Source organism: Catharus ustulatus, chromosome 1 (genome assembly GCF_009819885.2).
Source record: "Catharus ustulatus isolate bCatUst1 chromosome 1, bCatUst1.pri.v2, whole genome shotgun sequence".
NCBI classification, from domain to species: Eukaryota; Metazoa; Chordata; class Aves; order Passeriformes; family Turdidae; genus Catharus; species Catharus ustulatus.
Genome location: NC_046221.1, coordinates 32768987 through 32780648, shown reverse-complemented (window position 1 = coordinate 32780648; position 11662 = coordinate 32768987). Strand labels below are relative to the sequence as shown.

At 41.1% G+C, this 11662-nt stretch overlaps 1 long non-coding RNA gene across 1 annotated transcript in view; it reads right to left on the bottom strand.

Moving 5' to 3' along the window:
- Window positions 1–11662, bottom strand: part of LOC117009068 — a 63652-nt gene that overhangs the window by 27667 nt on the left and 24323 nt on the right. The window contains exon 13 of the long non-coding RNA XR_004420425.1: window positions 9343–9508. This is a non-coding gene — a long non-coding RNA (uncharacterized LOC117009068). The remainder of the gene's footprint in view (window positions 1–9342; window positions 9509–11662) is intronic.

The window sequence follows — 11662 nt, the reverse complement described above, 5'->3', positions numbered from 1 at the left end:
TTTTTTTTTTTTTTTTTGGTTAGTGAATTTATTTAGGAAAGCTTTCTTAGCTGCAAAGAACCCCAACAAAACTGAGGTGTGCACTGTTGCCCTGAGGGAGACACGGTGTGGGACCATGTGGAATAAAAATGGAATGCTTTTTGGCTTGGGTTTCCAGAAAGAAAAAAACCCACATCAGTTGCATTTGACTGTGACCACATTTGAAATACAGAATAAGGTCAATGCTGTCACAAAACCCAGCAAAGCAAATCTTCAGGCCTATTAACAGAGGCTTAGAAATTTTCCTGCTTGGAAACACCAGGGAGAAAATGACCACTTCAGTCCACAGCTTACACTGCACCTCATTTGGCCAGGGAAGGAGGGCACTAGAAGTTAGACACCATGAATACACTGAAGAACATGCTGCATTTTTCAAAGCAGAACAGCATCTACCTCCCTCTGAAAACCAGAGACTGAGAAAGCCTTGAGCCACATATGCTGTGGTAGCTTGGCCATGGACCAAGGTAACATAAGGGCTTTTTGGGGACTGGCATTCACCAAATTTGGGCACAATCAGATCCTTATTCAGCCACATCTGAGATTCAGAAATATTGCTTGTCCACATAGAGTGAAGACAAAAATGTTCCCTCCTTTGCCCACACAGCAAGCCTTGCAAGGTCTGTAAACCTGATAAGAGCATCTCACTTAACTACATTCCTAATCTTTGCATATGGACAGTTTAGGTAACTAAAGGATTCACATGCAATAAGGAAAAACCTTTTTCTTACATTCACCCACTTTAACTTTGCACCCATAAATCAATAAATGTTCAATGACACACAAAAATTTGCACTAAATCATTAAGTATAAATACCAGAACTCCAACCACATATTTGTAACATGTGAATCAGCTGGGAAAAGTGCAGAAACTACTAAAATTCTGTGAAGCATATAAGTGGACTAAAATATATTTTGACCACACAGTTTTCAAAAATAAAGAGGTACGGCTGGAAACCACAGGAACCATAGGAGTTGTTAGTGTAAATTCCACTGTTTTGCCTGTGATTTTATCAAGCCTGTGCAACAACACATTCTTGAAGCCAGTGAACTCAACAGACTCAAATAATATCTATTAGTTTACCCTGAGGCCCTGGTTTCTTCTGTGTAATTTGGAAAAGCTCCAGGGAGCAGATGTATCCTGCCAGTCCAGACAAGCTCTGTTTACCACCTATTCCAATCAGAAGTTCATAACCCCTAGAAGCTTATAGGACAGGACTGATTCAGCGCCTGATGACAAAACATCAATAAAGCAACAGTAACATAAAGTAACTTCAAATATCTTCTTAGTCAAGTTTTTTAAATCTGCAATTTTATTGCACCAAGCCTGCTTCCCCCACCTGCTTCCCCCCACCACACCTTTATTTTTTTTTTGTCTGAGATAATGTTCTCCTGACACCTAAAGGTACATTATCTTCACCTCAGCATTTGCTACTGCTTGCAGTGCTCGAGCAAGTGGAAAGAAACATTATTTCCCTTATAAAATATTGAAGAAACATCTGCCAGTGACCAGAGCTTTCTGTTTGCACATTGTTTACATTGAATTTCTCCAAAGCATCCCACCAGGATTCTGATGGGCCCTGACTGAACTCAGAAAAGACACCGAGTGAACTTGAAGGGAGGTGGACTGGGCTGTAGGAGCAATGAGAATTTCACACCTGGCAGTTTGCACACAAAGGTTAAAGGACGAGGAATCACTTAAGGACAAATTTGCATCAAACTTCAATTAACTCTTGGAATATCTCTCCCAGAGTAATTAAAGCATGCTGTTATTTGCTGATCATAGAATACCATAGGAGGAATGAGGCCAGATGAGGACTTGCCCTAAATTAGATGAGATCTAATTGCTAAAATTTTGAAATGTGTGCATTGAGGTAATTCATCCCACAGGAAACTATGTTTGAGACATTGCAAGAAACTTTGTGTAGTTTATATTATATTAATTTATATAAGCATCTAAAAATTATTTTCAAAATTTCATTTTTAAAAATCAGATGTAGATTCTAAGAGATGAAAGACCAGAGCTTAGAGACAGCAGGCTGGACCTGCCTAATTTTTCCTACATGTATCAATGAAATTGATTCATTCTCTTTATGTCTCATGCCACTGAAAAAATTATTGAAAAAATCCTTGAAAAAAGCATTGATGAGAACCTTCTGAAATAAAGGTATAATGTGTCTAATCTGGTTGCATCTAATAAAGAGCTAAAACCCTGTCCAACCAAAACATTACTGGAAGCCAATTCTCTTGGACTTCACGGTAGAACTTTGACAGCCTTATTCATGATTTCACAATGGATCCATTAAAAAAAACCCACAAAAGGAGTAGAAAAAACTTACAGGATTTAATTTCACAACCACTTTTCCAGGACTGCCAAACTGTAAGCCTTAGACACCCTGCCACTTTGCCAAACTGAGATACCACTCTCAGTCAGGAGACTTCAGAAAGAACATAATGGCTTGCCAACATTTTCAAGCAAAACTAGTGATATCTGAGAAGGCTTCTGTCTGCAGGTCTGATGATTATCACATCAACCTCTAAATCAGCCTAAAAGAAAATCTACAGTCCCTATGAAAGGTCCACATGATTATCTTTGAAATTTAAGCATTTCTTTAATCCTCTTGGAGCGAACTCCTACAATAGATTGCTTTGTCAGGAGTGCCTTCTCTTATATAGCTCCTGTCTGATTACGTGCAAAGTGAAAAACGATGACACTGAGATCCCAGTACAACTCACTGAGAAGAAAAGTTTGTGTGTTAAACCATTTGACACTGCAAATAATGCAAACTGCTTCAACAAAGCTAATCTCTGCCAGCAGGGGCCTCTGTCTCTTTCTGGAAATCACTGATATTACACATGACCAGAGTGATGGTATCTGTTGAAGAAGGATTACAAATAATGACAAGGAGCAACAATGATGTCTGTGCCTCACTTACTCAGCAAAATCTTCATCTTCTGAGAAGTAGCTGTTTTTTTTTCTGGGCAGGAAAATAAAGCAAATGTAATAAATCAGATTTTAGAAGCTGAGATTTGGAGCCATGATGATATTGCCTTACATGAAAAAATAAATTATGTACATTCAGCTGAGATGAGGTAAGCATGCATGTGAAAAAAAGGGTATGGATAAATAAAATGAATCTATGATGATGCTTAAAAGTCTTGGCTGGTTTAGATATTAAAAATTACAAGGCTGGGCAGCAAAACAACTCCAGGTCTGCTGTGCAGTGGCATTATTTACTATATGCTTAAGGTATTGTCCTTGCTTTGAACTAATCTAATTTTAAAAGCATTTTCCCTTTCTTGGAAACAAAAGACAAATATTGCTTTTCTTATAAAGGCCTGATAGATCACTAACTAATTAAAAGATAAGGCAAACTATCCACAGCATTATAGATTACCTCTCCAGTCTCAGAAAATAAGCGGTGTTAATTTCTGTAGAGTGCAAAAAAAACCCCGAACCAAAACAAAAACAAGCAGTGAATCTCTGCTCAACAAACAAAACAGAGGTTATTTTTAACACTGAGCCACAATCTGCTCTTCCATAAGGGCATCAACAAAGTCTATGTATCAGCTCTATTGCTGCATGATGCCCTGCATAAACCTCCCATTAAGGCCGTTATGAGTTTGCACTGCAACAACCCCTGAACAGCAAAAAGCAATGACTTCATGCTGCACTGTTAGCATCATGATGGATTGTATGTTCCCTTGACAGATATTTCAGTTGCACCCTGCATGGCACCCTCAAACAAGAGGTTCACAGAAGCAGGCTTCTCATTGCTGCTCCCTAGGAACTCTGAAATAGCTCCCCCACTGCTACATAGAGTTCCAAGAAATAAGACCTGTTGCCACTCAGTTTTTAACTTGTTGGCACTAGGAAAATACTTTCCAGCCACCAACATACCTCAAAATACTTGCCCATAGTGTCCATCACCATTTTGTAATAGAAATTACAGTCTTAGCTTTCCACTAGTTTATCCCCATAGACACGTGCCGGTTCATGATCCAGAGATAATGAAGATATTTGGTTGCTGTAAGCACTTGGATGTATCAAAAAAAATGCCCTAAAGACAAAAAAATATTTTCTTTTGTAATATTGTTATCTGGCATCAAAATAGGATGTCTTAAGGAAGACTAACGGATATATTCTGCAAAGATATTAGTCATACTTAGTAGATATCCAGTAGACATTGTGCTTGAATCCATGTATTCTTCAACATGTATTCTTCAACATGAACTAGGATGTCTCTAAAATTATCAAGTTCCCCAGCCAGTTGAACATGCAAAATACAGTTAAAACAAGTGTCTGCTCTCCACTGACTGGCACATTCAGGTGGGCCATTATGGCTTGAGGGTCCAGGACAGTACAGAACACATGGAAGCATCAGCACTGCCAGGACCTTTCGTGGTCACTACCCCTGTGTTGTAATACTGCTCAAGAAAACAGGACAGAGATCATAATTACAAAATTAGCACTTTCTCAAATGTCACCTCAAACTTCCTTCTTTCGCAAGCCAAAATACTTTCCTTCTTCCATGCCAGGATGGATGTAAACATGTGTGATGGGCCAGTGCAGCCCCACCAAAACAAGGTGTGTGGTGTACAGGAGGACCTGACAAATTCTTGCTTCCATACCTTCACAGCGATCCATGGGGAAGGTAGACAAAAAAAAATCCTGTAAAACAACAAAGATGTACTCCAAGGAACAGGAAAACAAATGAAAACAAACCAGGATCAGACTCACCTGATTTCACAAGAGGCCAGGATTTTTTGACCCTATTATATCCTTCTGTCTGTCTTTAATCTCTGCTCTAGGGTTAAGCTATTTGAAGGCCCTGCCTGATGGAAAGGGTTGTCAAGCACTGGAAAAGGATACCCAGGGATGTGGTTGAGTTGCCATCCCTGGAGATATTTAAGACATGTGTAGGTGTGGCACTTAGGTACATGGTTTAAGGATGGACATGCCAGTGTTAAACTAGTGACTGGTGTCATTGATCTTAGGTCTTTAGGTACCCAAATGATTTTCTGATTATTGTTTCAGAGCTTTTTCAATCTCTGTTTTGTTCTACCTAGTCTTCCAAGAGTTGTTTTACCCTTTGAAATATTGACCTTTTCTTCTCAAAAACCAACCAACCAACCAAAAAAGCAAGCACAGCAAACTTTACAAACCACTGCTCTATTTCCATTAAATACATTTTCTGCCTCAGCTTTCCATCCATCTGATCTACCTGACCATGGTCACTTTAGGACAGGGACTGTCTTCTGCTTTGTACAAAAAGAATTTGTTCTTCATCAGTCCACAATCTAAGGTCCATCATTAGATTGCAAAGATCAGCAATTATAGAGTGTTGTCAGGTACATTAGCCAATGGTACAGACCTGAAAACAATTGAGGGTCTCATGAAAAAAGCCATGAGAGGCCTCTCATATTAAGGATGTAGTGGAACTTCATATCAGTTGGTGGGAAGTTTTGAATCCCTGCCTGGTGAAGACATTTGTCTGCTTGTACTATGGCTCAAATATTCTTGATTATCAGTGGAACAAAGGCTTGTTGCTAGAAGTGGAAGCAAACCATCTTTCTGTAGAGGGTAATCAGGGAATCTGAAGAAATAAAGTTGGAGGCAAATTCTGCAAAATGTCCCTGAAAATAAAAAGAGAGAAGGAGATGAAGACTCTCTAGCATCAGAGAGCAGATAAGAGTCAATGAAGTGTTAAATGACAATACAGCCTGGTGAGCATACAGCTACTTGTGTGTCACAGAAAAGACTTCATCTCTTGCCTCATTCTTGATGCAGTTCCACAGCAGTTGCATGTCTGGTTATGAGCCCCAAGGGCACATCTGACAGATGAATGACCACATGAGACTGCAATTCAGGGAACACTCATAATAAATCTAGTGTGTCTCTTTCTGTTTAGCCGTAAGAACAGCAAGATTTTCCACCTGTACTAAATTTCAAACATTATATTTTCTCCTACTCCCTTTCATCTGCTACCTATTGTAGTGGAAAGCTAAATAGTAATTATTTAATGTATTAAATACAGGATTGCTATAATATGACACTTCAAACCCTAGTTGGAGCTTAGGCTTGATAATGAAGCTGCCAGCAGCTGGATTCATATAAGCAACATACTGAAAATTATTCATTTCTTTAACAGTTAGCTTCTGTCTATCATAATTGAGAAAGAAAATATAACTTGATAAATATTAGTGGCAAAAAACTGAAGCATTGTACATTTCCAGGCTTAACCTCAGTTGAAGAATCAACAGTTCTGTCCTACATGAAATCTGAAATACAAATATCCAAAGAAGTATTGAATTGGGATTGACATTTTAAAATTAAGAATAATCACACATTTTCTATTGCATAATATTTTGTTCAAAATTTCTGCTGCAATTAAGATACTACATTTTTACACAACTTCTGATGGTAAAGGACATGAGTAAAGCATGGTCAAAAGAAGTACAAATCAGTTTGAGAATGCACACATCACTCATCACAGATAAGCGTAAAATTAGCTGATCTCAATAAGAAAAAAATAGCAAAGATCATCATGGACTACGAGGGGTGTGCTCCTCTATTTTCTGCATTATCCAATAGTCTTTCTGGCTCTCCAGATGACACAGCTCCTGGTAAATTAAAAAGAGGTCACCTAAAAAGTGAAATAAAATAAAAATTTACAAAAGGGTTCTGAGTTGCTGGCAATTTGTACTCCTTTTGTCCAAATGGGAAGAGAATCTTGCTTCTTTAGATGTCAGCGTACATCTCAACTAGGACAAGCAGGTCTTTAAAAGAAATACTGTAAAAGGAAAACTCATGAATAATGCAGTTATTCCCTGCTCAAATCAACAAATCCTTCCTTCCCAGAATTTCATAAAATAATGCATTCTCTTTCTTTCCATGCGTTTGCAATGAATTTTACTCTATTTTAGAATTCTTAACTAGTTATAATAAATTCCTAAATTGCACAGTCAGCATTTTTCTTGATTTGATCTGTTTGTAGAAATGTAAATTTTTAATATTTGGCAAGGTTTTGTTTTAAAAGAATTCAAAACCATTCAAAAGAAAGAAACATCAACCCTTTTAAGCACTAGGGATTTTGAGATCTTAACTCAGAAATCTTAGTGAAAGAATAAAAGGTTTCCTGTCTCAAAAAGAATATAGCTTTGGGAAGAAAACAGGAGAGCACTGAGATGTTAGCTTTGCATGTCACTGAATTAGACCTGACTCATTTCTCCAAGCCAGAGATGCTTCAGATTTAAGTAGTCACTTGTTTTTGTTTTATTTTTTTTCCCCTTTACATCTTGTTTCTTAACAAGATATTCAACCGATGCCTGGTGTCATTCCTTCATGGGATGAAGAATGACCTAGTGAAAAAAATTATACAGTTCATTTGCATTAAAAGATGGAAGAACAGTACAGATCATTCAAAATATTTTCTTTGTAAGTCAAATATTTTCTTCATGTCATATAAAATGACAACTTGCATCTGAACAAGAATCTGTGAAGAAAACATAGAGGGTGCTGGAGGCTGAACACCTGCAATTTAGGGAATCAGTTTCTGTATCTTAGCCATCCCTGCTGTCTGTACTCAACCATTGGGGCCAACATCCAGCAAATCCATCAAAAGCAGCTGAAGGATACTTCCCTTCCAAGACCCCACAGCCCCTCCACTTTCTGCTTCTCATTTCTAAAATGGTTTATAGCCTCCCAGGAGCATAAGCTTTTCTCTTTAATTACAGTAATTTCACGACCATAAGGCGCACCGGACTATAAGGCGTACCCCCCAGGAGTCGGCACATTTCGCAACTTTGTAGATCAGATAAGGTGCACCGGTCTATAAGGCACACTTTTTTTTTTGCAGCGAGGAGCCGCGCGGCGCACAACAAAGTAATGAATTGCTGGCAGGTGCTCAATTTGTAAGCATTTTTCAAAGATCGGTGTAGCCTTTAAATACAGCCCCAGGCTCCCTCCCCGTGCAGTGGGCCCAGGCACTCCCGCCCGCCACGGCGCCGGCTGGCATGGCTCACAGCACCCGGCTACCACCGCGCGACCGCGCTGCGTCCCAGCTTCCCTGCGGCCGGCGGCGGCGACGCTTCCCGTTGTTCCCCGCGGTCGCGCCGCTTCTCTCCGCTTCCCCGGGGCTGCGTCACTTGTCGCTGCTTTTCAGCGGCTGCGGGGGCTTCCCCGCTGCCGCTTCTCAGCGGCCGCAAGGGCTCCGGTGGCGCCGCTTCTCGGCAGCCGCAAGGGGTTTCCCCGCCGCCATTTCTCGGTGGCCGCGGGGGCTCAGCCTGCGCCGCGATTCGGCGGCCGCATGGGCTCCAGCGGCACCGCGATTCGGCAGCCACAAGGGGCTTAGCTGCCGCCGCTTCTCAGCGGCTGCAGGGCCTCGGACGGCGCCGCTTCTTGGCGGCCGCGGGGGCTCCGGCGGCGCCGCTTCTCAGCGGCCACAAGGGGCTTAGCTGCCGCCGCTTCTTGGCGACCGCGGGGCCTCAGCCTGCGCCGCGATTCGGCGGCCGCGGGGGCTCCGGTGGCGCGGCTTCTCGGCGGCCGCGGGGGCTCGGCGGAGTTGCGATTCGGCGGCCACGGGGGCTCCAGCGGCGCCGCAATTCGGCGGCCGCGGGGGCTCCGGCAGTGCCGCGATTCGGCAGCCGTGGGGACTCGGCCAGTGCCGCTTCTCGGCGGCTGCGGGGGCTCGGTCGGCTCCGCGATTTGGCGGTCACGGGGGCTTCCCCGACGCCGTGATTTGGCGGCCGCAGGGGCTTCACTGCCGCTGCTCCGATGCTGCCGCCAGGCGGGCTCTGCTCAGGGCTGTTGCGGGCTCGCACTTCTTGTTCCCTCCGCGCCTGGGCCAGGGCCACCCGGGTTCTCATTTCCCTATCGCCCGGGCCAGGGCCAGTGCCACCCGGCTTCTCGTTCCCCCAGCGCCCGTGGTGGCGTCACCCAGCTCCTTGTTCCGCCCAGGTCAGGACTGGCGTTGGCTCCCTCCCTCCCCTCTTGGTTCCTTCCGGTTGTGGCCGCCCGCTCCCGCCCCCCCTCACGACTCGGTGCTCCCGTGCACCGCCCCCCCATTGCGGCTCGCACTTCTGGTTTGGCAAATTTCGCAACTTTGTCCATCAGATAAGGCGCACCGGACTATAAGGCGCACTTCCGGGTTCAGGGAAAAAATTTAGTCAAAAAGGCGCGCCTTATAGTTGTGAAATTACTGTAATTAATTTTGAAGTTTTCTGTTTTTCTGTGTTTTAGGGTTGCCAACATGGACCACAGCACAAAAATTATATCATAACATTAAGTAAGAAGCAAATGCTCACCAGTGTCCATAATCAATATGCTGCTAAATCAATTCATGAGGCTGAACCATTCCATATCTCTCCACTTCAGGTATATTCAAATCACCAATAAAATGGAAGAGTTTCTCCTTCTTTTACTGGAAATAGGTATGACCATGTTCTTTCTCCAGCTTTTTTTCAAATATCCCTGGAATGTAACACAAAGGCATAAAAATTATTACCACATGAAGCAACAGCAAAATTAAACAAAATCAAGAATTCAAAATCATGTGGCAAAAATTTATGGAACATTTCACCATGTACAAGGTTGAGGTTTTTTTAACTATTGAAGTCCTTAGTAATCAGTGAAACTCGCAGATAGTCTTTTAGATATATCGCCCTGCAATTCTGAATTCCATAAAAGTCTTGCTGATTTAGTTGATTGACTACTTCACAGCTTTTGAAAATTTCACAGCATATCCATCTGCATCCTTTGAAACTGAAATGCTTTGAATGTGAAATCCCCAGGTATTTTGACACCCAGAAAATTAATCAGTGAGTAGATTATTTTCTCCTTCTCCTGGGAAGGATTAAGTAAGGTCTTTACCAAAATACATAAAGTGCAAAAATATGAATGATAGATATAATTTAATCAGGACATTTAATCAGGAATCTACTGCAATATCATCTCCCAGACAAAGGAATATCAAGATGATTGTACTAAATTTCAGCCTATTCCCCAAAAGAGGTGCTTACACTATGGTCAATGCAGACCATCAGGTTACAAATTTACTACAACAGTGAAGAAATTAACTCAAAGACCCTTATATATTCATCAGAAATGTAAAATATTGAGACGTAAATTTTTGAGCTGATACAATTTTTATTCAACAGCACTACTGCCCTTAGACGAGTAAGGGAAAAAAAAAGCTACAGAAAGCTGCAAAGTCATGTTGAAAATACTGAAGAAAACAACTTTTATTGAGCATTATTATTATAATGCTGAACTCCGGTACAATGTGATCCTCAGCTTTTGTCACTTAGTGAAGTATTCCACAGGATTCATCATCTGCAGAAGTTTGATTTCTAATTGCACTATTTCAATTTTTTGCATGGAAACAGAAACCTGTAGAAATCACCAGGAATTTATTAAAGTAGTACTGGAAAACTGACAATCTTCCTTCCTAGGTCATATATTATTGTTCAAATTATCACAGAAAGTATTTTGCACAAAATAAAACCACAGGGACTTGAAGGAAAACTTCAGTATGTCACAGTGACTGAGGCTCTCATCTTCAACAAGCAGCCTAAAATTGTCTCTGTCTAATAGCTGGGATTTGAACCAAAGGGGGGTTAGGAAACATTTAGGGAATAAAACCCTTACAGCATAGCAGAGAACTGAATGCAAACTCAATACTGTTCTGCAAGAGGAAAAATATTTCTCAAAAGTTTTGTATGTGTAACCCAGATTTTTTTTGTCCAGTCAATAATGTAATGAATTTTTGATATATCTGCTATTGATTTTCAGATGATGAAAGTCAGAATTTAATAAGACTTTAATATTTGTCAGTAAGAAATGCCTATCTGTATTTAAAAAAAGGAGAATTATCAGTTCCATGTAAAATAAGTAGAAGAGGATAAAATGCAGATTATAGACTTTTATAATTTTTTTCTATTGCACTGTGTGTTAAAATACTTTGGGTTGGGCAAAAAAAAAAAAAAAGAGTGAAACGTAAGAATACAATTTTGAACTTGTCTTGCTTATTTAAAAACTGGGCAACATGTTCAGGAGAGCTTGTAGGAAATGGAAACTGCCTTAGCACAGGGGCAGCTGAAGGCTGGACATCACAGCACTGCCACAGTCCTGACTCACAGCAGACTTATTAGCTCCTTGGGCAAAGCAGGATAAACAAATCCATCACTGCAAGCAGTTTCCAGCAGGACTAAAGAAGTCTTGTCACAGATTTTTCACTGAAATGAATCATCTGCAAACCTCCACAGTGATTTTGACTGGGGAACCCAACAAATGCTTCCAAGGCCATTTCTGTCTAGTCACAGTCAGCTGAAAGGATGGTTATTGACTGGAGAAGTAAGACAAGCTGATAGAGTGAAGTTTGCTGGAAGACAGGACAGAAATGGAGAACCTCAACATATTTGTAACTGGATGATCATAAATTTTGGAGGCAAAAGCTGTGGTTGCACTTACTCTGCTTTCTTACCACAGAAGGGAAAAAACTTTTTGCAGAAACTATGTGCATTCAAAGGCTTAAAGTCTCTTAATTATATAAAAGACAATTTTGTTCTTTTAGTTCAATGTGTACCCATAATTTTAAACCCCAAATTAGGAACCATCCCTCTTGAT